At 37.9% G+C, this 24,403-nt stretch overlaps 1 protein-coding gene across 9 annotated transcripts in view; it reads left to right on the top strand.

The window, feature by feature from the left end:
* mecom (MDS1 and EVI1 complex locus) overlaps positions 1-24,403 on the top strand; it is a 553,785-nt gene that overhangs the window by 226,340 nt on the left and 303,042 nt on the right. The gene's annotated exons all lie outside the window — the stretch shown is intronic.

Below are 24,403 nucleotides of genomic sequence, written 5' to 3'. Positions count from 1 at the left end.
TCCGAGCTGAAAGCCTTTAAGAGGAGTCATAGGGCATTGTCCTTTATTGTACTCTCAGCTGTTCATGTGTTACAGGAAGTAATGGGATCACCCTCATTGGCAAGAGCCTTTATCTGCAGTTTATAGCTCACAGAGATACGTGTGATACAAAAAACAAACACTTCCCACGTTAACGCTGAAAAACATAACACAGAAACAGCCCCCCTCTTGTCCCACTGTGTGCCTTCACCTCCTTTGTCATGTCATCTGTTGTGTTTGCCCTGAAGATGTAGGCTGCAGTTATCTTGAAGAGTGAGGAAAGGCTCTCTGTAGGATGTTAATTTCAAGGCTGAGTGGCTTCTAGTCACCAGGCTTTGCTGGAGGTATCATTCATAGTAGGCCTGCAGGCAGTTGGACACCATTTGTCTCACCTGCAGGCTGAATAGTTTCACCATTGAAGCCCAAGCTTTCTTAAAGCTTTTAATCTGCACCTGGGCTTCTTATCATTTGTCCTGTTCATGCTAATACTTTTTCTTTTCTCATTTCTAACATTTATTTTAACCACATTTACAATTTACACATTTTAAAAATGAGCACAATTCTCCTAACTAAGGCATTTGTAATGTATTTTATCATTACTGTTACTTACATGCATACTTAAATGCATAAATGAAAAAAATAATTATCAACCTATTAGTTCCTGAAAAAGCAGTCCTTTATGAAATGTTCTATTTATTATTAAGAAAAGAATGAACAGTAATTCTGAAATTAGGTAGTCAGTAAGTGTAAACTGAGAATTCTTCATAGCAATACATTATTGGTATCAGAACAATATTTAAAACTATTGCCTCACAACTGCATGGATATGGGTTGGACTGTCACCTGGTCAGTATCTGTGTGTGAAGTCTGCATGTTCTCCTTATTCCTGTGCTGTTTTCTCGGGATACTTCTGTTTTTCTTCTGTAGTTTAAAAACATGCAAGTTGTGTTTGTTGGCATCCATCTATTTATTAATATAGTGTTACCGATCAATCTATTGTACAATATGCAAAAATATGTCTGCACAAATTGTTGAGGTACCAACCTGGTAACCCCGTTTAATGCAGGTGTTAATTAAAAAAATTGAATATAAATAGTATATCACTGGTGCAAAATATATAAAAACAAAAGACTTTTCAGACGAGAAGGTCACTTCCGAGGTGGAGCTCTGTATCCCTCAGAACCTGGGTCCAGTAATGAACACCCATTTCTGGTAACTAGCAAGGGTTTTTCTGGGCTGGGGAGGAAGTGAGGTCACTGATCTTAGGGACGGCATTGAGAACAGATAGGAAGCTGGTGATAGCAAGATGGCCCCTCTCTGCTCGGGGTGGAGTTGCCTATCTGCTTGAAACCCTTAAGATGTCCCTAAGCACATGTGCTTGACTATCTATCTATCTATCTATCTATCTATCTATCTATCTATCTATCTATCTATCTATCTATCTATCTATCTATCTATCTATCTATCTATCTATCTATCTATCTATCTATCTATCTATCTATCTATAAGAAGTCTAACACAATCATATGCTGTAACATATACAAATATATATATATATATATATATATATATATATATATATATATATATATATATTTGTATATGTGTGTGTGTGTGTGTTGTTTTCAAGAGTTAGTGTAGTGTGTAATGTTTTTATACATGCAAAATTAAAAGTCAGCTGTTAGAGGGTTCATCTTGTACATAACCAAACCCAGAAAAGCGTGTGGAGACATTTGTGATATCTTAAGCAAAACAGAATGTCCAGCATTTTTAAGGCTGATTGATAGCCAGGCTTATATTAACATCAATGTGCAAGATCTGTGGTATCAAGGTGTGGCCTGTTGGCACTTGAGGCTCATAAATTACAGCTTTAATGAAGTGATCATTTATCCCAAGCAAATGATAAATGACCTGCCCTAAAAGGAACTATGGAATAGGTAAGTAGATCATTTTCATATTTTGTGAAAACAATAATAAATACCCAGACCTCTGTGATTGCCCTAATAAATGAATAATCTGAGGTGAGGTGCTTGGCAGTCTCTGTGAAAAATAACCAGAGCTTTCATGCTCATTTGTCAGGGTTTGCCTTGACAGGGTGCATTATGGGTAAATGAACAATCAGTAAGAACTGCGTTATGGCTGCATTGTTTTAGTGAAATTTATCATATAGTGTGATCGGTGCCTTTAAGGTCTTAAGCCTCATGGTTAAGAGGCATAGCGAGATGAATAATCAATGTTTATAATCTAAAGCTCTGGCTGCACTTGACTGTTCTGTCTTTCCATCAAACAAGCACACCACCTTGCATTTTCTAAATCGTATACCTTTACCAAAAAGGAGAAAGAAATGAAAAACAATTATATCATCTTGTGTTTCACTTTGTATGTTTTAAGTTGCCAAATTAGACTATTTTATGCGAAACAGCAGAGAGAACAATTTTCATTCTTTGTAAAAAAAAAAAATAAATAAAAAAATTACAACATCTTCCAACAATTATCTGAAAAGCATTGCCAGAAAATTTGTAGACAACCACTTGGAAAATAATTGAATTAATCAGAAAATTTGCCAGATTTTAAAAGTGTACATCTTTTTTATTGTTGTTTTTTGTCTTAGAGCACCCTTTATCTAAATTGGAGACAGGGCTTTTAAAGCAGTCCTGGTCCAAGTCGCCTTTATTTCTGCACTGAGCCTGTTCACATTGATAGTGTTCCCAAGGTGGGTTATTTTGGCATAAACATATGTTTCCATTTTCTCTCCCTCTGCTTCCCAGCAAGTCCCAGAGCTCCTTCAGGGTCACAACAACATTAAGGATTTTGTCACTGTGATTAATAGCTCTTTAGATCATCTTTAATTCACTCACTAATGACTGAGGGTCTTTTTGCTCTCCAAGTAATCGGGTGATGTATGAGCCGATAGTACACCTTGTGGCAGAGGTGAAAATCATTCCAGCGATGCAAATATTGTCACGGGAACAAATGTTTTCCCTCTTAATAGAAATTAATGAATTCTTCGCAAAGCTGTAAGAAGAAAAAAAAAACACAATAAAAAAGTATAACCAAGTCTGATAGATATAGACTTCAGATTTAAAATTTTCAATGTTAATTTTACTTGGTTGCACATTATTATATAATCTCACATTTAGTCGATGCTGTTCCATTTAATCTTATTTTAGACATCTCTTTTGCAAGCAATGAAAAAATTCTTACCTTGATTTGAGAATTAGATTTTTGTTAATAAAAAGTGTGATAAAAAATGAACTCCCTGTAACTGGAATAATTACAAAGAAATAGGATTATTGAAACCTTGTGTGGTTTAATTGTCACTTTCCTCATTCTTCACTTAGCTTAGTTGCCTTTTCAAGCAAAAATTCATTTTAAACAGGTAGTATTTAACATCAGACTAGTTCAATGGAAAAGCTGTTTAATTGACTTGTAACAGCTTGCATTTCCTTAATTTAAAGTATATGTCATCCTTAATGTTGTATAACCCCTTCCTTCCATGGAGAGCATCATCAGAAAGTACTTTACAGAAGTAAATTAGAATACACAAGACATATTGCAAGAAAATCAAGACCCAAAATACATTACACTGCAACAATCAGCTCTGGCATCAGTGTAAAAATTAATAAAATTAAATGGCTTTCTCTAGGAGTTTACTAAGATTCTGTCCATCCAGCCATCGTGTTTCAATTACATGATCATAGAGTGTCAGTTCTGGCTGAAATGAGTGCAAGACAAGAAACCGTCATGGATGGCTTGTGACACACACCCACATCCCCTCAAATTTGCCCAACCAAATAGTTATGTCCATTGAAATCTGGCAACACACAAGGAAACATGAAAACTGATTTAGCAAGACAAGAGAAGAATTCATATTGTCCCCAGTAAAGTAAACCATGTACAATATACAATTTAGCATTGTGGGGATATCAGTCAGTTATTTTCAAACCCGCTTAGCCCTGAACAGGGTTGGGTTGCTGGAGCCCATCCCATCTAGCACTGGGCACAAGGCAGGAATAAATCCTGGACAGGGTGCCATGTGGAGGATGTCTGTAAATATAATGTATTACTGTATGGATAGATAATGGACAAAATAAGGGAAATGCTTAAGTAAATTATTCAATGGTTTATTGGTTCACCATGCACCACCAGAATTGCTTGAGTCCATGTTTGGATTAATTCTACTATTGCCTAGAATTGTATTATAAAAATATAACACCATTCCCTTTAGAAACTACATTACTTTATGTTTTGACGGTTAAACTTAGACTAAGACTTAGTTCCTCTCGTGGTCTTCAGCACATTGGGCAATGAGGTTGGTCCCTTGAGCACTTCAGCTTCTTCCCAAAACATGTCAACAAGTTTGAGGTTGCTGATGAAAGTTTGACACCAGGTATTTCAAGGTCAACCCCTTACCTGTTTAGCTCCTGGGAAAACGCAGTGCATGGCTACTCTGGATATCTGTTGTCAGGGTATATGAAGAATATGTCTGGCTAATTGGAGTCGATGCCATACAACTGTGACGTGGGGACTAGTTGATCCATTCCACTATACAACTTCCTCATTGGTCACCCGATCAGTATAAGGAATCTTGGGGATCCCTCGCAAGCAGAGATGGTGGAATACCTTGAAATTCTTGACAATGCTGGCTGACATCTTCCAAATCCCACTCATATATATTGCTGAGAGAGATTGAGACTGACATCCAGATGACCAAGGTCTTCCCAATACGGTCTTGGACATCAGTCTCAGCGTCTCCAATCTCATGGCAGTGACGGTGATATTCTCCTGCGTATCCAGATGCCCAATTTTCATCTGTTTGACTTCTCTGAACTAATTCTCAAACCAATTTTTTTGCTTAATGGTCGAGCTTTGTTGTGGCATTCTGGAGTCGAGTGTTATCCTCAGGCAGTATGTTTTGAGGGTGGTGGAGGAAAATGTTGTCTTCAGTGCAGTTCCAGAATCATATTAATATTCAATTTTGTTGAGATTTGGTAATGGTTCATATACAGTATTAAATCCCTGTCATTCTTCTTAAACTATTTATCAGCAACTTATATACTATGGTCAGACTGATAGTTCTGGAATTTTCCTGTACCATCAACAAAGAAATTCTTCTCTATAAGTGTTTTGTGGAGCAAATAGAAAGTAAAGTGATCGCAGGAATAAGAGTTAAACCCTAGCCAAGTTCATAACCAAAAGTTCTGATTTTTCTTTTTTTGACAAATAAAAAACATAACCCTAAATCGAATTTGAAGTTTGTGCCAAAAATAATCTTTAACCAGAAGAAACCAGAAAAGCAAAAAGCACATGTAAAATTCACTGTTGTTATCCTAATCTCAGATGACTTGAATTGTCCAAGGTGACCTTTTATGCCATTGTGACAATGGCATCACACTTTGCACATTATCATGCCAATTCATGAGTAACGTGGTATTAATCACAAAATGGTGGCTCCTGTGAAAAATAAGATGCCTTTGAAAAAAGAAATACATCATTTCAAGCTAATGAAAGTGACCTTAAATAAAAAAGTAAGCCTGAACATGAATTCAGCAACCCCAAAAACCATAATAACTTTCATTTTATACTTACCCCAGAAAATGAAATCATAATTTAAAACAAAATATAATCATAACACATAGAATGAACATACCCGCTCAGAATTGCTTTATGGTTTGAAAGAATAATTCATTGGTCCAGAATGAGAGGACAGGTGTGGGGTGTTAATAATGGGAAAAATCCTCATAGTTGAATTTTCAAGTAACAGTGTACTGTGGCATGGCGCTTGGAGTCATACCAGTGGTGTCCTATGGCACCATTGTGCAAGTGAGACAGCATCCTAGACTGACTAACAAACAAATGTTGCTTCAGAGACTGGTCCATAGGACATATTTTAGTAGGACACCCCAAGCAGATGAAAGCATCTATGGTCAGGCATTTTCCTTTTGATACATGCCACTAGGCTGGCCGGCTACATAAACTTGTGAATTGGCGTCATATTGTTCCACAGTTGAAACACGATTGTTTCTCATTATTGAAGATATGAAGTCATTTCACAGAAAGCAGACTAAACACAATCTGTAATAGTAAGTTGTAAAACGCAAGCTTTGTTCTTGATGTTGTGAAGGAAGTCCTACCTCCCTGAATCATTTGCCTGTTCTTTCTGTCATCATCTACTGTAGCCGGAGAATGGGCATCCTGGCCAGATCAGAGGATAGTTCATTACCCAGATGAGAGGCCAGTGCAATGGTACAAGTGGATTGGCTGGCGGGTCAAGGAAATAAATTTGTACTCATCCAGTATGATTTAATGACCAGACAGAGAAAAGCCGAGGACAGGGAGCGGTCCTCATATGTTAACCCAACTGGGACACCTTCAAGAGACTTTTTGGGACATGGAGTCTGGAAGTGCAGCTCTATCGGGGTCCCTGGGGATCTAGAGAGGGTGCCATTGGGGAGGACTTCCCTACTATTTTTATGACCCAGAAGTGTTCCTGCAAGGACACTGCATGACACTGGAAGCATTCCCAGGTTTGACTTACAAGGAGTCCACTGTTTCTCTTCATTTGAGTTAGAGTCAGGAGGCAGTGGACAACACTCAACAGGAGACAGGAAGGAGAGAGAATTGTTTATTATTGTTTAATTTATCTTGTTATTGTGGATGATTGCTGGAGAGGATTGTAAAGAGGTGCTTGGAAAAATAAATATTGTTTATTTAATTCTAAAACGTGTTGTTGTATTACATTGTCTAGGGTTTGGGGCTTGGTGGCAGACCCTTGTGGTCATACTGGTAATACATGGAAGTGCTTTGGCTGTATTGATGATGGAACGGACTGACACAGATTGCCTGTCACTTCATCCTCTCTTGGTATTGCTCCTCTGAGACTCCTAGATCCCTTCCATTAGGTGTAACATAATTGTAGTGTTTTTTGCCACCAGTATTTTTCCTAATATATGTATACCAGAGTTGTAAATTGAACTGGCTGTCTGGCCTGATAGACCTGATAATTCAATTTTTACCTTCTTTTTATCTGTTCTGGTTTGTATGGAGCTGGAGTTAATCCGAGGTACATCCAGACGAAGGTAGGGACCAACTGTGATTGGTGCACATACCCAGCTTACCAAAAAGAAAACTTGGATAGCAACTAGTAAGAACCAGTGTTCTGCTGTGCATCTGTACTGTGCCATTCCCTTTTAGCCTCATTCATTTGTTTGTATGTCTGCTGAACATTTAATTGAGGCATTTGTAATGTACTGAGAAGCAGGTAGGGTGGACTGGGGACTGGACTGCCAAATTGGCCCCTGATATGGGTGTGTTTCTGTGTATGTATGTGTGTTCACCCTGCAATGGACTGGCACTTTGTCCAGGGATTGTTCTAGCCGTGCACCTGATTGTTACTGAGATAGGCTCCTGCTTCTCTGTGACCATGTTCTGGATAAATGGCTTTAGAAAATGAATGGAAGAATTAATTTGTGGATGAGTGAGCAGTATAAACATTCTAAGGTTACCATGATCTGAGCCTTTACAATTATAAAGGGTCATCATCATAATATTTTGATGATGAGTTAAATGTATGGCCCTCTAGTGGTAATTATAAAAATACTCATCCTTTTTTTTTTGCAAATAAGGCAATTCCTTCTATAGTAGAGACAAGTGTTTAATGCCACAGAATGAATATATATAAATAGGTGGATATATATCTCATCAATGGACACTGTTATAAACACCACAAGAGGGATTTTAGGCCCTTGTAACCAAGAGAAAATGTTCCCTGAGTGCCCGCTGACGATATAGAAAAATATTTTAAAAATAAAATTTTTACTGCAGTTCATCTATAATAAACTATAGATCACTTAATTTTGTAAATCATTCATTTTAGTGTCATTATAAGCTGTGTAATGTTATTATTTTAATTGATATTAAATGGTATTATATTTAATAGAAGTAACTTTTTTTTTTGATCATAAAATAATTATTGATGAAGTCCTATTACAGTGAACAACATGTCAGTATGCTGTGTGTGTGAAAAATAATGTAACATTGTATTCTTTAGTAAGTTCCATGCCGAAAAGGTATGACTGGGTTGTAAGGAAAAAAAAGAAAAATTGTACAAAATTTTGAAACAAGACATTTTTGAACTCCAAATGATTAATATAACTACCTCCAAGTTGATGAGGCACTTTTAAATAGTAAAACTTTGATTTGTTTTTAAGGGTTGAAGAAGCTCAGAAAATCACCTCTAGATTTTGGATGGCATGCAGCACATGCCCACAACCAGTACCTATGTGCAGAACTGAATGCAAGTAGGAACATTGTGACATTTCTTTCAGCCTTTTTGAACATATAACTCATGCCTGACCAGACCACACCAATCCCTGGATTCCCATGCCAGCAATGCCAGATTAATGATAAACGAGCAGCCTCTGTCCTCATCACCTCAGTGGTGTTATTTTCCACCTTGATGACTTCAGATACTTCAGCCAACATCTGCAGAATACATTCCAAGTCAATGGGGGTCCTCTTTCTGCTTGATTGTTGTAGTTCCAGTCATTCATTTTGGGACCACTCTTGAACCCCTTTGTCTCAAGATTAAAAAGAGCTGAGTCAGAGCACACTTCATTTAGGGCAATGCATTGTTGGCACTGCAGTTTATAACCCTCATAGTATGCGTGGCCTACAATACTTTCAGGTGAAACTCTTTTTAAACTTGTCCCAAAAGTCGAACTTCTGTGCGCTAGCTACTAGAAGCTAAATGTTTCTGCTTACATCAGTCCAGTTTTATTTCCCACTTTGTTACGTGTTTACGGGTAAACCATCAGAAGCAAAGAGCACAATATAAGAGTTAATAGCACCAGGCTGTCATACCATTACTTCAGGTGTGCGCCCAGAACCTCACAATTACCGCTGTCATTAAGGATCTCCATTCACTGTCACAATATATTGGAAGAGGAAGTCCCCAGATGATTCTGATGATCAAATGCAAGGACCTGGCTGATGCTGGCATTTTAAGCAAAGTCTTCATCCATGTGTACAATGAATCATTTGGAAAATTTGAATTGCTAATTTGCAGCATGGTATTGCAGTGGTTAGTTCTCCTGTCTCATGGATCCAGGATCATTGTCTCTGTAGAGTTTGAATGTGTTCCCCATGTCTATGTGGTTTTCTCCTCCCAAACCCCCAAAGATGTATTTGTTAAGTTGATCGCTGACTCTAAATTCTTTCCGTTTGGTTGCTTATGGATTCTGTGATGGACTGGTGTACAGTCTACGGCTGATACCTTCCTTGTACCCACTTTGACTATGTCTCACTCACAAGCCTAAATTGGATTAAATGGTTTATCGAATAAGAATGTTATGCTATGTCACATTTTAAAAAGAGTGAATAAATCACAACACATTATCTTTAACAATTTACCACTCCAGTTTGCTTCACTCTACTCTCCTTGTAATTAATGCTGACTAACAAAGACGATCCCAACAGTGACTGGTAATGTGCTCTAGAAATGGGGTGTTACAGTGTTCTTGAATCATGGAGTCAGAGGGTATAGAGGGACCCAAGGAGAGCAGTCCATTACCACAGCCATCCACCCTTTACTCATGTGATGGATTACATTTAATGCAATTTAGATTAGACATTAAGAGCATCAATAATGGGCACAATAAGCTTAATAAAGAAGAGCTTCTTAACTCATACATCGACTCTTGATATGTTATCTGTCTTTCTTTCTCATTGCCGTCATTGTTAGTTTTAGGGGAAAGGAAAAATTAAAACCAAGAAAACTGGTATGTTGGAAGAGTGGTTTGCACTTCTTGGTAATCCCAGAGTTCTTGAATCAGATCCCAAGCTGGTCACTGTGTGGTGTTTGAATATTCTGTGTTTGATTTAGTTTTCCTCCAGGTAGTCATGTTTTTATTCCCCCTTTCAGAAATGTCCAGGATAGGTTATTTGGCAGCTATAAATTAATCCTGAAGATTGAGTGTCCAGGATTGGTTTCCTCTTTGCCCTCAGTGCTGCAATGATATTCTCATTGGGTGGATTCATTGGGTTTGAACAATTTTTGGATGGATGTAAAATACTGTAAGTAGTGAATTTAGAATGAGGAGAACAATATGAAGTGTTAGTGGCTGACAGTTTCATGGTATTGTGAAATGAAAGGTTTCAAAATATTTTGTATTGACCTTTAACCATAACAAAAGACACTTTTTCCTCTAGGGCATATGGCAGGACAGAAATTTGTCAGTGTCATAGTGGTATCTTAGAAAGTAGTACTATACAAGACATTTGTCACTTGATATCTGGAGAATAGTGGTTTCATCTAGATACAAGGCATTTTAATGGTTTTGAAGGATTTCAACATGTTCTAAATGTAGTACTAGCAAAATCCATTCCCATTATCGGGTATTCCTGTCTTGAAAACCAGATTAAAGCCATTCCTTCCTTCAAACGCTTCTTAAACCCATTGAGGGAGTGAGCAGTTCCAATAGATGTGGGTAGTTCGTTTCAACAGTTAGGAGCTCCACATGAATGGAATGAGATTTGACACCATACAGAAGCACTAGATGCCATCCATTAGCACACCTGAGTGGTCAAAAAGGAGCACAGTCTCACACGTGTCTCCATATACAGTCGTGGCCAAAAGTTTTGAGAATGGCACAAATATTAATTTTCACAAAGTTTGCTACCTCAGTTTTTATGATGGCAATTTGCATGTACTCCAGAATGTTATGAAGAGTGATCGTATGAATTGCAATTAATTGCAAAGTCACTCTTTGCCATGAAAATGAACTTAATCCCAAAAAAACATTTCCACTGCTTTTGTGAAGAAGGCTTCAGGTAGCCCAAGAAAGTACAGCAAGTGCCAGGACCATCTCCTAAAGTTGATTCAGCTGTGGGATCAGGGCACCACCAGTGCACATCTTTCTCACGAATGGCAGCAAGCAGGTATGAGTGCATCTGCACGCACAGTGAGGCAAAGACTTTTGGAGGATGGCCTGGTGTCAAGAAGGGCAGCAAAGAAGCCACTTCTCTCCAAGAAAAACATCAGAGACAGACTGATATTCTTTAAAAGGTACAGGGATTGGACCGCTGAGGACTGGAGTAAAGTCATTTTCTCTGATGAATCCCCTTTGCAATTGTTTGGGGCATCCGGAAAAAAGATTGTCCAGAGAAGATAAGGAGAGTGCTACCATCAGTTATGTGTCATGCCAACAGTAAAGCATCCTGAGACCATTCATGTGTGGGGTTGCTTCTCAGCCAAGGGAGTGAGTGGGCTCACCTAAGAACACAGCCATGAATAAAGAATGGTACCAAAACATCCTCTGAGAGCAACTTCTCCCAGTCATCCAAGAACAGTTTAGTGTTGAACAATGCCTTTTCCAGCATGATGGAGCACCATGCCATAAGGTAAAAGTGATAATTAAGTGAATCGGGGAATAAAACATTGAAATTTTGGGTCCATGGCCAGGAAACTCTCCAGACCTTAATCCCATTAAGAACTTGTGATCAATCCTCAAGAGGTGGATGAACAAACAAAAACCCACCAATTCTGACAAACTGATTATACAAGAATGGGCTGCCATTAGTCAGGATTTGGCCCAGACAGCATGCCAGTGCGAATTACAGAGGTCTTGAAAAAGAAGGGCCAACACTGCAAATATTGACTGTTTGCATAAACTTAATGTAATTGTCAATAAAAGCCTTTGAAACTTATGAAATGCTTGTAATTATACTGCAGTATACCATAGAAACATCTGACAAAAAGATCTTAAAACATTGAAGCAGCAAACTTTGTGAAAACCAACAATTGTGTGATTCTCAAAACGTTTGGCCACGTCTGTATATAGGTGCTGACCCATTGATTACTCTGTAGGCAAGCATCAAGGATTTGAACTTAATATGTGCTGCTACAGGGAGCCAGTGCAGTGATCTGAAAAGAGGATTGACAAGTACCTGCCTTGGCAAGCTTAACTCCAAACATGCTTGGTAACACACACCAGTAGTCCAGATATGATAAAATCAAAACCTAGACCAGATGCTGCATATTTTTGTCAGATATGATCTGATCTAGTGGATATTGTATAGAGTGAATCTGCAAAATCAGGAGACAGTTGTAATATACATTGAAGAACAGCTAGTCATTGAACACCACCTCAAAGTTGCTTGCTTGCAGACTTGAAAGGTGTTAGCGAAAGTGAGTTGAACTGAACAGACAGATGAGCTACGATAACATGAAGGTCTGTCTATGCCAGGTTGAGTTGGAGGTGGTGCTCCTTTATTTAGGTTCCAATATCAGTGAGACATATAGAAATTCTAGCAGATACTATGTGGTTCTTTGGAGGGAATAACAGGTACAGCTACATTTTAATGGCAAAGCACAGATATGTGAACCCCTGGGAATGGATGATGGGGCTTAATGAGGAAGTGTTTAGAAAGGACAGGGCTCTCCACACTTCCTTGGGAAACCCTGGTCCATGCCTGGTGCAGCCTTGATATCTCTCTGCACCAGGATACAGGGTAGGATCTGCCCGAGAGGAAGGACTCAAACCACCTGAGGACAGTCCCAGTGATGTCAAGGTCAGAGAAGATGGCAAAGAGGATCTCATAGTTGAGGCAAAGGAGAGATCTGGAAGGATGAGGATAGATGACATCACTCACCAGCCATAACATGTGTACAGCAGTAAGTTGAGCTATCTTGATGAGTTGAATTTTATTGTGATTGAGGTGTAAAACAACATTAGAACAACAAACACAGTCAAAGTACTGTATAATTTTTTTTTGTTATTAAATAATAAATAATGATCAAACAGTATTCCAATGTATAATTTTAATATTTATAGCATTCTTGGGAAACAAATCTTTCAAACCACCACATGACACAACATGCTTTGTTTAAGTATGTAAGTCCTATATTCCCATCATGAAGCACCAGCACTGCAAAAAATGATTTATTGTACAATACGGTAGAGTACTGATAACATTTAAGAACCATATAAAAAAAAACACAGTCCAAATTTAGCAGCCTGGCTTTAGCAAAAACAAAATTGGAGGAAGTATTAGGAGACATTAAGAGAGACATTCAAAGTCTCAAAGCAGGACTTAACCTGTTTACTCCTTGAATTATTTTTGGTAGCCAGAAAACACATTCTTCTTTATTGTAAAGGGTGGTTCCTCAAGTAGCACAACTGATTCACAACACTTGGACATTAGTTCAGTTTCTTTCTGTGCATATTTCAGTGTGAAGTTTACATGCTTTGTAGATTTACCGTTTATTGAGGTCGATAGATATTTTTGTGTAATTGACTGGCACTTTATATTGATCTGGATTCAAGCTGTGCTTCTGACCCATGGTGGACTGGCCTTTTCAGTCATGTTAGGCAGTCATGTTGGACACTTCAGATCATTTATAGGAAGAAGCATTTATTTAAAAGGCATCCTTTATTTTTTACTATACTGTAAACTGAAAGAAATTACCCGTACAACACACAAGTGTTTGTGGATGTATGTAACAACAGTAACAATGACTAGTACTGCTGTCTTGAAGCTCCACCATCCTGGGTTCTGGTCCAAGCACTGCCTGTATAGAATTTTTCTTTTCTCTCTATAACTGTCTGGGCTTTTCTTTCACATTTCAAAGACATGCAGGTCTGGTTGATTAGCAATTCTAATCTGGCTTGGATATGTGAGTATGACTGTGCTTTGTGACAAAATGGTGTCCAATGGCACTTTTGGCATGTTGACTTTCAAAAGTCTTTTTAGAAGCTGGCTAGGAGTTGTGGCCAGAAGCTGAAAGGAGCTGTGCAGAGGGTGTGCATACACCTTTACAAGATCAACACCTCTGCACCAGACTGTGCATGTCATCGCTGAAGATTCTTAGGAAGCAGCCTGTATTAGATCGACTCAGAGTCAGGAGAAGTGAGTGTGAATGATTTTGCCATTGACCCCAAGTGTGTGGTGTCAGGCAGAGCTGGCAGTGTGAATCTGCAGGCAATGGACAAGGTTGAGAAAAGATCATTGGAGCTGCTTGGAAAGAGCCATGGAAGATCAGAGCAGCTACCAGCCTTAGTTGATGATAAAATGCCAGCTGAAAAACTCCATACAAAAACAAACAAAACGGTGAACATTTCAATCCAAGAGCATAGAATCTTTGTAACTGTATTTTATTTATGAAATTGATACAGCACTCGGAGCCTTCAACAACAACAACATTCCACACTTTCATATGTGAAGTAGCTCAAAGTGCTTTGCAATGGCTTAACAGAATTATAAAAGAAAGTACAAACTAAAAAACAGTTCTAAAGTGAAGCATGCTATACAAAAATAAACTAAAATTAATAGAATTGAATTGAGATCATCATGAACATCTGCTAATCATAATTTTAGTGATATTTTAAATTATTAAGACAAATTTACACATTTAATTTTTGCTAAACAGCACCATCTGCTGGTGGGGGAGGAGGTCAATGTCCTGCTTTCTCCTAATGTAGTGACACCACTAAAATAGCACAGTGCAAGAAAAAATTCTGAAAGTAAACAAAAAAACTAAGCAAATTCTTTCAGACTAAACAAAAAAGATTCACAGCCAATTTCGGTATTCTGCTTATATAGTAAATGTTAGTGTAAAGTTACATTTTATTTATTGATACAAAGTAAAGATTATCTCGTTCTAAAGTTTTGTATTTTGCCTTTTCTGTATTTAGTTTCCTCTTTTTTTTCTGTGATGTCCTGATTAATGTTTGTTTCTGTTAATGTTTTTGTAATTGTTAACTGTCTTTCAGCTCCTTTTGATAGTTTTGTTAAGTTTCTTTTTTTGTCATAGTTAATTATTTATCTTTATTTGTTTCTTTTTAGGTTGTGGGACAAGGTCCCTTATAAATGAGTAGTCCTTAGGTGCTGTCATTAGGTCATTATGGCAGTACTTGAGCTCTGTACGAACCACCTATTGCTACTGCCTTGATGCAGTGGCGTTAACCTTATGAATTGTTCTGCTCTTCATCATACTTGTGTTTGTCTTTGATCATTTCATTTAGGATTTTAGGATTTTTTGGTGTTTGATGATTATGAGTTAGGATTACAGTTTTTGACTATTTTTTTTTTTGTTTTTGGACCTCATTTTGTTTTGATAATTTGTTAATAGCTTATTGTGTTTTTCATTTTCCCTTTTGTAGTTTTTTTGCATTTGTTCGTTTTTGACTTTTGAGTTTTTAATGACTTGTTTAGTGAATGTCTTAACTATTACCATGTTTTGTAGTGGTTAAGGTTTTTATGCTATATATCCCCTCCCATTTTTGCTTTCATTTGGTGGCATTATCAAAACACCACGTGTCACATTAATCATAATTTAACTTGGTTGGTTGGGTAAGTTACTTGCTTTCTTTCCACCAGGCACTTGTCAGAGGTACTGTTCCAGTTGTGTTAGAGGACTTTACTGTGAACTATAGTATCAATCAGGTCCAAAACATGTTATAACTGAGGATTAAGCAATGGCAGATGGGAATAGTGGCTAAGTGCATGATTGGACACAATACTTGTCTCTTTGTGAGCTTTCATTTCATTTTGAAATGGTATCGGAATATACACATATTTATCTGGTGCCTGCCATCTCTAAGTTTGTTTGTGCATGCTGTAGTAGGCTACACTCAAGATTGGTCCACTAAAGGAACACATGATAAGACTGCTCCCAGGTTGCCATCTATAGTGCCAGAACACTCCTGTATACTCACTGTCAGTTACTGGGGAGAAATTCTGTCTGTTAGTAGGTACCAAAAATTATCAATAAGGTCTCTGGTAGTTTAGCTCAAATGTGTGTCTCATCCAAATACACCTGAATGCTCACAGCACCTCTAAATTGAGGGTCCAGCCCATTTACATATTTTTAGACTGGGCCTCTTTTAGTCTGTGGGCTTCCTGGTCTAAAGCACCCAATCCCAGACTGTGACCTCTGGTGATCTTCACCAACTTCAGACAGTTATTGGGTTTTTCCTTCCACAGCAACGGTTCTTCATTCATTTACTCTCATGCAACCTTTTTTTGCTTCTAACCATACACTAAGCTCAATGGATTCTTGCCACACATCTAGAACAGATTACATAAGAATTTTTTAAAATTTTAACAGTTAATGTTGCATACATTTTCGTAAAAAAATGTAGCTACAGAACTAAGAGATGAGAATATGCTAACAAAGATGAATAAATTAGTCAGGATGATATGTGTAATTAAAAAAAAAAAATCAGCTTTTTTATTGAGACTCCTTAATTGGGTATTTGTTAACCTGACTTAAAATAAAATGCAACTCAGCAAAAGGGTAAGGGTGAAAAGTGCAGTGAATGTCAATGGACTTTTTTTCAGTGGAAGTCTTCTGAGAGCTCAGACTTCTAAACGAGAAAGCAGATTATAAGGTATCTCCACACCAATAAACTGTGAGGCCCATAGATTGCTGGGTTTGCAGCAGAGACTAGCCAGTCAATACAGAAAGAGCTCATTGACTCAGAATCCAAATACTTCTAAGTGACTTTTCAGGCCACCAGTACACAGCACAGTTTTCGTATAAGAAGTGATCATCATTGGAAAAAGTCATAGACTCTAAGTCTTCTAATCACCCAGACTATAGAGGCTTGTTATCAAATGATTGGTATTAGGTGGTATAAATCGTAAAGAGTGTTCTCTTCTATTCAATTGCCGGGAAGAGAAAAGGCAAAGAGGAAATCAATTGAAACTAGCAGGTAACAAATGACCAGTCTTGGCCAGACCCACACACAGGGAAAATAGAGCTGTGGACACAAATTACTGACAAATGCACTTGTGATATTTTTCACTCTGAGGCTGTGAGTAACGGAGGGCTTTACTGATTGAAAAGAAACTTCATGCATTTGTATTTTTCTCCGTAAATTATGAAATAGCTTAATTCTATTAAACTTTGTATTTGAGAATTTAAAATTATATTTTTGCCAATTTTTTTTTTTATAAAACAAATTGTGAAGTATTTTAAATGGACTTATTGGCTAATAAATCTATCTATCTATCTATCTATCTATCTATCTATCTATCTATCTATCTATCTATCTATCTATCTATCATATAATATAATATAATATAATATAATATAATATAATATAATATAATATAATATAATATAATATAATATAATATACTATACAGGGTCATAGGGTGTTAATCCCACTACAACTAGTTGCAATGCAGAGTCTAACTCTGGATACGATATATTGCATTGCAAACATGTTCAATCACCCATTATCATAGTGTTCACACATTTGGGCTGCTGGATGAAAGTACAGCTGAAAGTGAAAACTGTACATGGACATGCCAATGTGTCATATGCATATAATCATTGACTGGGCCAGGAATTTAGGTCTCTCAGCCTGTGAGGGAACAGTTCAAACCACTCTACCACCATGTTATTCTGGCAGTACAATATCATATTATGTCATCTCCTATTGATGTCATATGATATGATAGAAGATTACACATAGGTTTGAAGAGACCAGATCATGCAGCCCAACATGTTTGCTAATCATATTCATATTTCTACAAAAAAACATCAAGTTGAAATGTAAAGGCCCCTGAAACTTCTCTAGTGCTGCTATATTTTTTGTTATAAGAAAGTCAAAACTGTACACAGTATTGCAGTGTAAACACTTACTAATACTGTTTATCAAATTTTTTCCAAAATAACATTGAGTTGATATTTAAAGGTCCCAGGACTTTTTCTAGTGCTGCTATATATTTTTGTTATAAGAAAGTACTGTATACAGTACTGCACATGAGGCCTCACTAGTGTGTTATATCACTTACATTTAACTTTCCTTGACTTGTACTCCCCACAGCTTCTGTCTGGATGTAGACATTGACCAATCTACTATGAAACCTTGGTGCATGTGATATACTGTAATATGACAGAATTATCGTTTTAATCCAGTTCTCGTCATGTGAGGCCAAGACATGTCCTAGCAATTTTGGGCAGAAGGTAGCAAACAGTACTGTACAGGTTATCAGTCCACTGCAGTGCCCTCTAAAGAACACACTCACATTAGGGCCTCTTTAAATACACCAATTAACCAAACACATTTTTGGGGATGAGGGAGAAAAATGAACATACCAGGAAATACCAACATAGACACAGGGAGAACATGTAAAATACACCTTGACCATTACCTTGCATGAGATTCTGACCCAGAATGCTGGAACTGTGTGACAAATGTGCTACCTACTGTGCCACCATGCTGACCATTATATAATATAGCATGTAACACTTTGAGGCAATTAGTTTTAGCAAGATGGCCACATTCTGGATGACCTTGGCTACTGTGGCATTCTTCAATACTTGCAGCATATGATATGATATGATATGATATGATATGATATGATATGATATAACTCTGCCTCATGTACTTTTCACATGTTGTCACAAGGTATTATTACTCCCTAGAAAAAGGACATCATTCTTGGTAAAATGGAAGGGCAATGAAAGAGAGGAAGACCCACGATGAGATGGATTGATATAATGGTTGCAGCAATGGAGTTCAACTTGTCAGAAATTGTGAGGGAGGTGCAGGATCCAGCCGTTTTTCATTCTGTTATACATAGGGTCGCTATGAGTCAAAATTGACTCAATGGAACATAACATAACATAACGTAACATAACATGCCACAGTTGTTAAAAGGCATTTAAGTATGAATGGCTGACTCTAATAAAATACTGTGCAACATTTTATACTGTATTTGTAAATAAACTGAATGTTAAAGATATTGATGTTTTTAGATTTAAGTTAATTAAAAATGCAGTTAAGAATCAAGATTACGACAAAAAAAGCACTAAAATTATACTGAGCCAAGGTTATTGAGTGATCAGGTGTTTTTTTTTCCTTTTCCAGTTCTTCTCTATTTAATTTCAATAGGATGTATTATGCATTAGAATGATTTTTAATTTTAATTTGTTGTGTTCTTGCCTTACATTGTACAGAATTCCATTGTCAATTTTAAAATGACTTTTAATTAAACGATTTATGATGGATATTGGATTGAATGAAGATTAATTGATTTCATTTCGAAATAGCCTACCTTGTGACATCATTTGCACTTTGCTTACAACAAACATTAACGAAGTAATTATTTTGTTTTTGTCCATTTCAGTGAAACAGTTATAACATTTTTTGCATTAATATAAGATTCTCAAATCCACGTAATCCAATTCAGAAGGATGAGGAGCCAAAGCCTATCCCAGCGTCATGGGGTCCGAGGAGGAAATTAACCTTGAACCTTTGTCAGTCTATCATGTGTCCCATTCTCATATTTACACACAAGGCCAACTTAGGATTGCCAGTGTATCTAACCAGCTCACCTTGTCTGAGATGTGGGAGGATAAATTCAGCATCCAGAGAACAATTCACTTAGCTACTGAGTGAACGTGCAATCTCCACACAAGCTTATGAAGCATTAGTGCTAACCACTGTGCCACCGAAACATGAACTAGTAAAGGGATTTTTTTTTTTAATTTTGTTATTCAGTTCTTTTTTTTTTTTTTTAGTTTTATTTACAAGATGGGAAACACAAATACTGTATACCATACCACTGATGTTTAAGTAACAAAGCCAAGGATTTACCAAGTAAACAAATTTCACAAATGTGGTTCATATCTGAATGTAATGATGTATGAGATGAGGCCTTAAAAAATGGATGGACGCATGGAGTGGTAATGTATTCGAGATGGATGGCACCAAACATATTCAGTGGCGTGCCTAATGTGATTTGCAATAAGCCTTAAGAAAATTAAATGCCAGCATTTTTAATGTGTGCCTGAGCCACATGGCATGTATCGCATGTTAAAGTGGATAATGCTGCACAGAGCTCAACTGAAAATAATTAAATACAGTTTATACATTACATTACATTGCTTTGCCGACTCAGCGCCCCCATGTACCCTTTCAAAAGCTCTTTTTTTGTAAATGACACGGGCATGTTTATATTTTGCCAAACAGAATCCACCTGCCGTCTGTGCTGGAAATGCGGAAAATAACTCAATGTCTAATTTTTATTTTACTTTCAACATTTGGACAGCGTGTTTACTGTTATGGACTTGAAATGTGAGCTAAAATATTTAAACCTAGCGGCATGAATTGTCTGCGGCTCAGTGCAGAAATGTGAAGGAACGTTAGGATGAACTACTTTGCAGATTTTTATGGACTAAGCTGTCCTCTGTTATCGTATTTGGCCGTCCGACTATTGCCAAAAACTCAAACTGAATATCCCAGTGAATAGCTTCACTGCAAGATAATAACAGTAGTCTGAGAAGCTTTTGAGAAGATGACCATTTTGAGTCGTCATGGACCTCCTGCCTGTGAACTGAAGGCATCAGAAAGAAAAGTGTTGCCTGTTGACGTACCTATGAGTAAATGTGGCAGATTAGTGAATTACACACACAACATAACTTGTACCGTAGGTTAAGCAATGGACTACAGGGTACCAGAAACTGCCCAGACATGACCAGTCTCATCCACACACAGGGGGACAGCAGTAGTGGAGTCCAGGAAGTGAACACGGGGGCTGTGCACAGTATACAAGAGGCTCACTTGCCTTAAAGAGAACCAAAGCCAGGGACCACCAAGAAACAGTACAACCAGGTGTTGGTGTGACCCTTCAATTCTATACTGACTCCAAAAAGGGCTTTATAAAGTTACCCTCTGTCAGTTACTTGGGCTTGGCAAGGCTGTGAGAAGATAACAGTCATGTTCTGGTGGGGTGGCACAAAAGCTAGACCTGAAGGAAGACAAAATAAACAGAGAATGGCAATGAGATCTTTGAGAGTGTTGAATGACAGCTACACCAATGAGGGCACCCATTAGTGAGAGGCCTATAAATGGCAGATAGGTGTGCCTTAGTTCTATTCGACACCCTGTGCAAGTATTTCATCTTTATTTTTCAAAACTAAATGAATCTCTTTTCTTGTTTTCTGATATTCACTTACGGTATGTTGCTGTATCCATGTTGGTTGTGGAGGAGATGTAAGGTTCTGCATCATTGCAAAGCTGAATGGATCACTTTTGTTTATTAGAGTTTATACAATAAAACAGAGGAACAGGACAAAAAACAGAATGAGTTGTTCCTTGACAACCAAAAAAGGAAGCTCAGATAGAACTTAAACAGAGAACTATATGAAAGGTCTAAAATTGCAGGGAGCTCTTGGTCCTTCTGAACACCTCAGTCCTGTTTAGCTGTTTGTGATACTTAATGACTTGTGTCTTTAAGGGGCTTGCAGCCTATACTGCACCTCTGAGGGTAAGGGATTTAGTCAATAATTGAACCATTCAAAGAAGTTATTCTAGTCAGGAGAGGATAACAGAAGCCTGTACTGTCTGCAACTGATACAATTTCTACTGTGGTTTTGAAGATTGCGGTGTGTACATTCTTTACAAAGTAGCTCCTTAACAAGCATAATGGCATAATTAATGTTGGGCTTTTATATTTTCCTATTATTATTTGACCAGGTAATTTAGATCTTGAACACCTATTACTTTGGTTAGTTTATTGATTATGGTTCTTCATGTTTAGTGGCCAGTTCCAATATCTGATGAGTCAAATAATAAAACCATATACAAATTCCCTGTGTTCTCTTTGGCAGAAGATACTTGTATCATCTGCAAAAGTACTGGGATAATGAAATGTAACTGAAAGAGAACCACTTGGAAGGTGCTAGTTTTATGTTATGAAGTCCTTCTGCTTTTTGTGAACTGGAAGTAAGTGAAATATGTAGAATTTGGAGTACTAGGGTGTTGTACCGTGTTAGCCATTATGAATGTATTTGAAGTTAGTCAGTACGGTCTTGTTGAAATTTAAGGGGGAAACGTTAAAACGTCTGATATTGATATAATAGGTCAACATTTGATTAAGATGACTAAATGGTACAGTAATGTACTTGAAGAATCTTGGCTCAATCGCTTCATCTATGGAGTTTGCACATTTGGAGGGGGTTTTAACGTGGTGGGTTCTTTGATGCCTCTAAATTGGCCCAGGAAGTGTATTTGTGTGTGTGTGTGTGTGTGTGAAACTGCCTTTTAGTGGACTAGCATCCCATCTTGGCTTTGTTCCTGCCTTGTGCTTAGTCCTGTTTTGACAGACCCCAGCCATACTGACCTAATTTAACTGGTTTTAAAAAAAAATGGAAATATTATGGGCTATTACCAGGGTTTTTGAGGCACTAAGCAGTATACAGTATATGTTTTTGTCCTCACCCTCACTTTACCTTTCTTTTAAGTATGGCCCTGGACGCCCCTCACTGGCTGTAAGTCCCTAAGTGATTCCATAGTCCACTTATAACTAGAAACGGCCCTGAATATATACTGTACATATTATGCGCCTAATATGATATGGCTACATAGCCTCTAACCTTCTTTTTGTTTTTTCCAGTGTTGAAATAACCGTTACTTTTTTTATACCTCAGTAGTGCCCACGCATTATTAAATATTTAAAACAGGCTTGAAGAAGCGGTGTAGCTGTACATAACACAGATTAAAAGGATACTGACAAATGTTTGAGAACACTAACTCTTACCCTGCTCTCTTAAAGCCAGATTTATACTTCACGTAAGTGTAACCTTCACTTTAAAGTGGGATAATAAATTAAACACTCCGCTTCTGACAAGGTGGCTTTTAAGCTATTGAACCTCCACTGTCAAGGAAGATGTGCAGTACTTTTAAATGGGGAAGATGTGCAGAAACTAGCACAATCTTTCAACAGCAAAATCTCATTAGGAGACAGTTTCTGGTGCATGTCAGCTCGCCTTAGACGCTGCAGACTAATTGCACATGAAGGACACTATGCAGAAATCCGAGCCCCTGCCACTTGTAGCTTGTCTCGTAGTTGACATCTTCCAGGAGTGCGGGGCTCGTCCACATGTGTTTAAAGTTGTACGTGCCGTCCCTGAAGGAAAGAAAGAAGCAATAGGTCTGTTTCTGAAAGAACGCCATCTATTCTTCTCGAATAAAAGTTGACACGGAGCTGTAGTACGGCATATTAAGAGCTCGATCGTCCTAAATGCCCGGTACACAATGGCTACTTCGCTCTCACTTTCCCGGCGCCGTAATACGGAGGGCGATCTAAGAATTCCAGCCTTAGGGTCACAGACTTCTTGTTTCCTTTTCGTGGTTTTGTAACCTATGACTCTGTATATTTATGTACTCTTGATTATGCGAGTCGCTGCTTATTTAAAGCTGTTGCTCGAAATTTCATCGCGAAAAGAGAACACATTGCAGATACGCGCTTTTGTTTTTACAATACTTTATTTGTTGATTCACTCCATGGAAATCAGGCAGACATCCAAGGCCCGAACTTTTCTTAGAGCGGGAGCTTGTTTCTTGTCTTTTTTTTAGGGATTCCAATGTCAGAAGACATTAATAAATGTTTCCATTGATGTAAAAGGCCGAGACAATGCGGCTATGCAAGGGCTGCCGGGGCCTGCCGCCTGCTATCCTGAGACTGGCCAATATGTTCCACCTGTTAAGGATGAGCTGAGGCAGAAGACAGACAAGTGACTGCGGACGCATCCTGGCAAAAGCACTTGCAGTTCACACCTGCACGGCTCACCTCCACGGACACAGTGCACTTTGATTCAGTTGGAGGAAAACACCACCGACACCCTTTATATCTGATTATTTCTTATTGCTAAAGAAGGCAGATTACTTAATCACAAAATCCGTGGCTCTGTTTTGAAAAGTTTATAGAATGTCATTTTTCACTCAACCCTGATCCCTGCTTTTGCGGTGCAACCTGACGCAGGTAGTCCTAATCTGGAGTTAGAAGATTGAAAAATGAATAGTTGGTTCTTAGCAGTTTTCCAGGTGGCGTCGTTGTAATTCGGTATGCAAAAGAAGTGTAGGCTGGGACAATATCAGTGAGTGCTACCGAGTGGGCTCAGTGTTGGCCAACTCTATGTCTGGTACGCGTTGCTTCAGAGGAGGACGTCTAGTCCATACGACGCTGAATTGGTGCCACATGAACGAATGGATGGGATTGCTTAAAAAGCTGCAGTGGTAAGGACACACGGAATAAAAATGTGTAAAAAAAAATGCAAATTTGTTTGTATGACATACACATTCACATATAAACATCAAAGAAACAAATAAGGGGTGTGGTTGTACGTACCCATAGTGAAAGAATATGCAATTATTCTGACGGGCTTATCCAATTACAGGGTCCTAGGGAGCCTACCTGGACAGTTTAAGGTTAATGTAACAGTTATCAGTATGCTTCTGCGCAACCCTGTCCTTACTCAAAATACACAATGAATAAAAATACATTTTTTACAAAATAATTAAAAATATAAATATCTTAATATACAGTGAAGCATGGACTATGAGCAAAACAATGGAAGATGCAGTAG

Source organism: Erpetoichthys calabaricus, chromosome 2 (genome assembly GCF_900747795.2).
Source record: "Erpetoichthys calabaricus chromosome 2, fErpCal1.3, whole genome shotgun sequence".
Lineage (NCBI taxonomy): Eukaryota > Metazoa > Chordata > Cladistia > Polypteriformes > Polypteridae > Erpetoichthys > Erpetoichthys calabaricus.
Note: the sequence above shows the minus strand (reverse complement) of the source record. Positions and strands in the feature narration are given on the sequence as shown.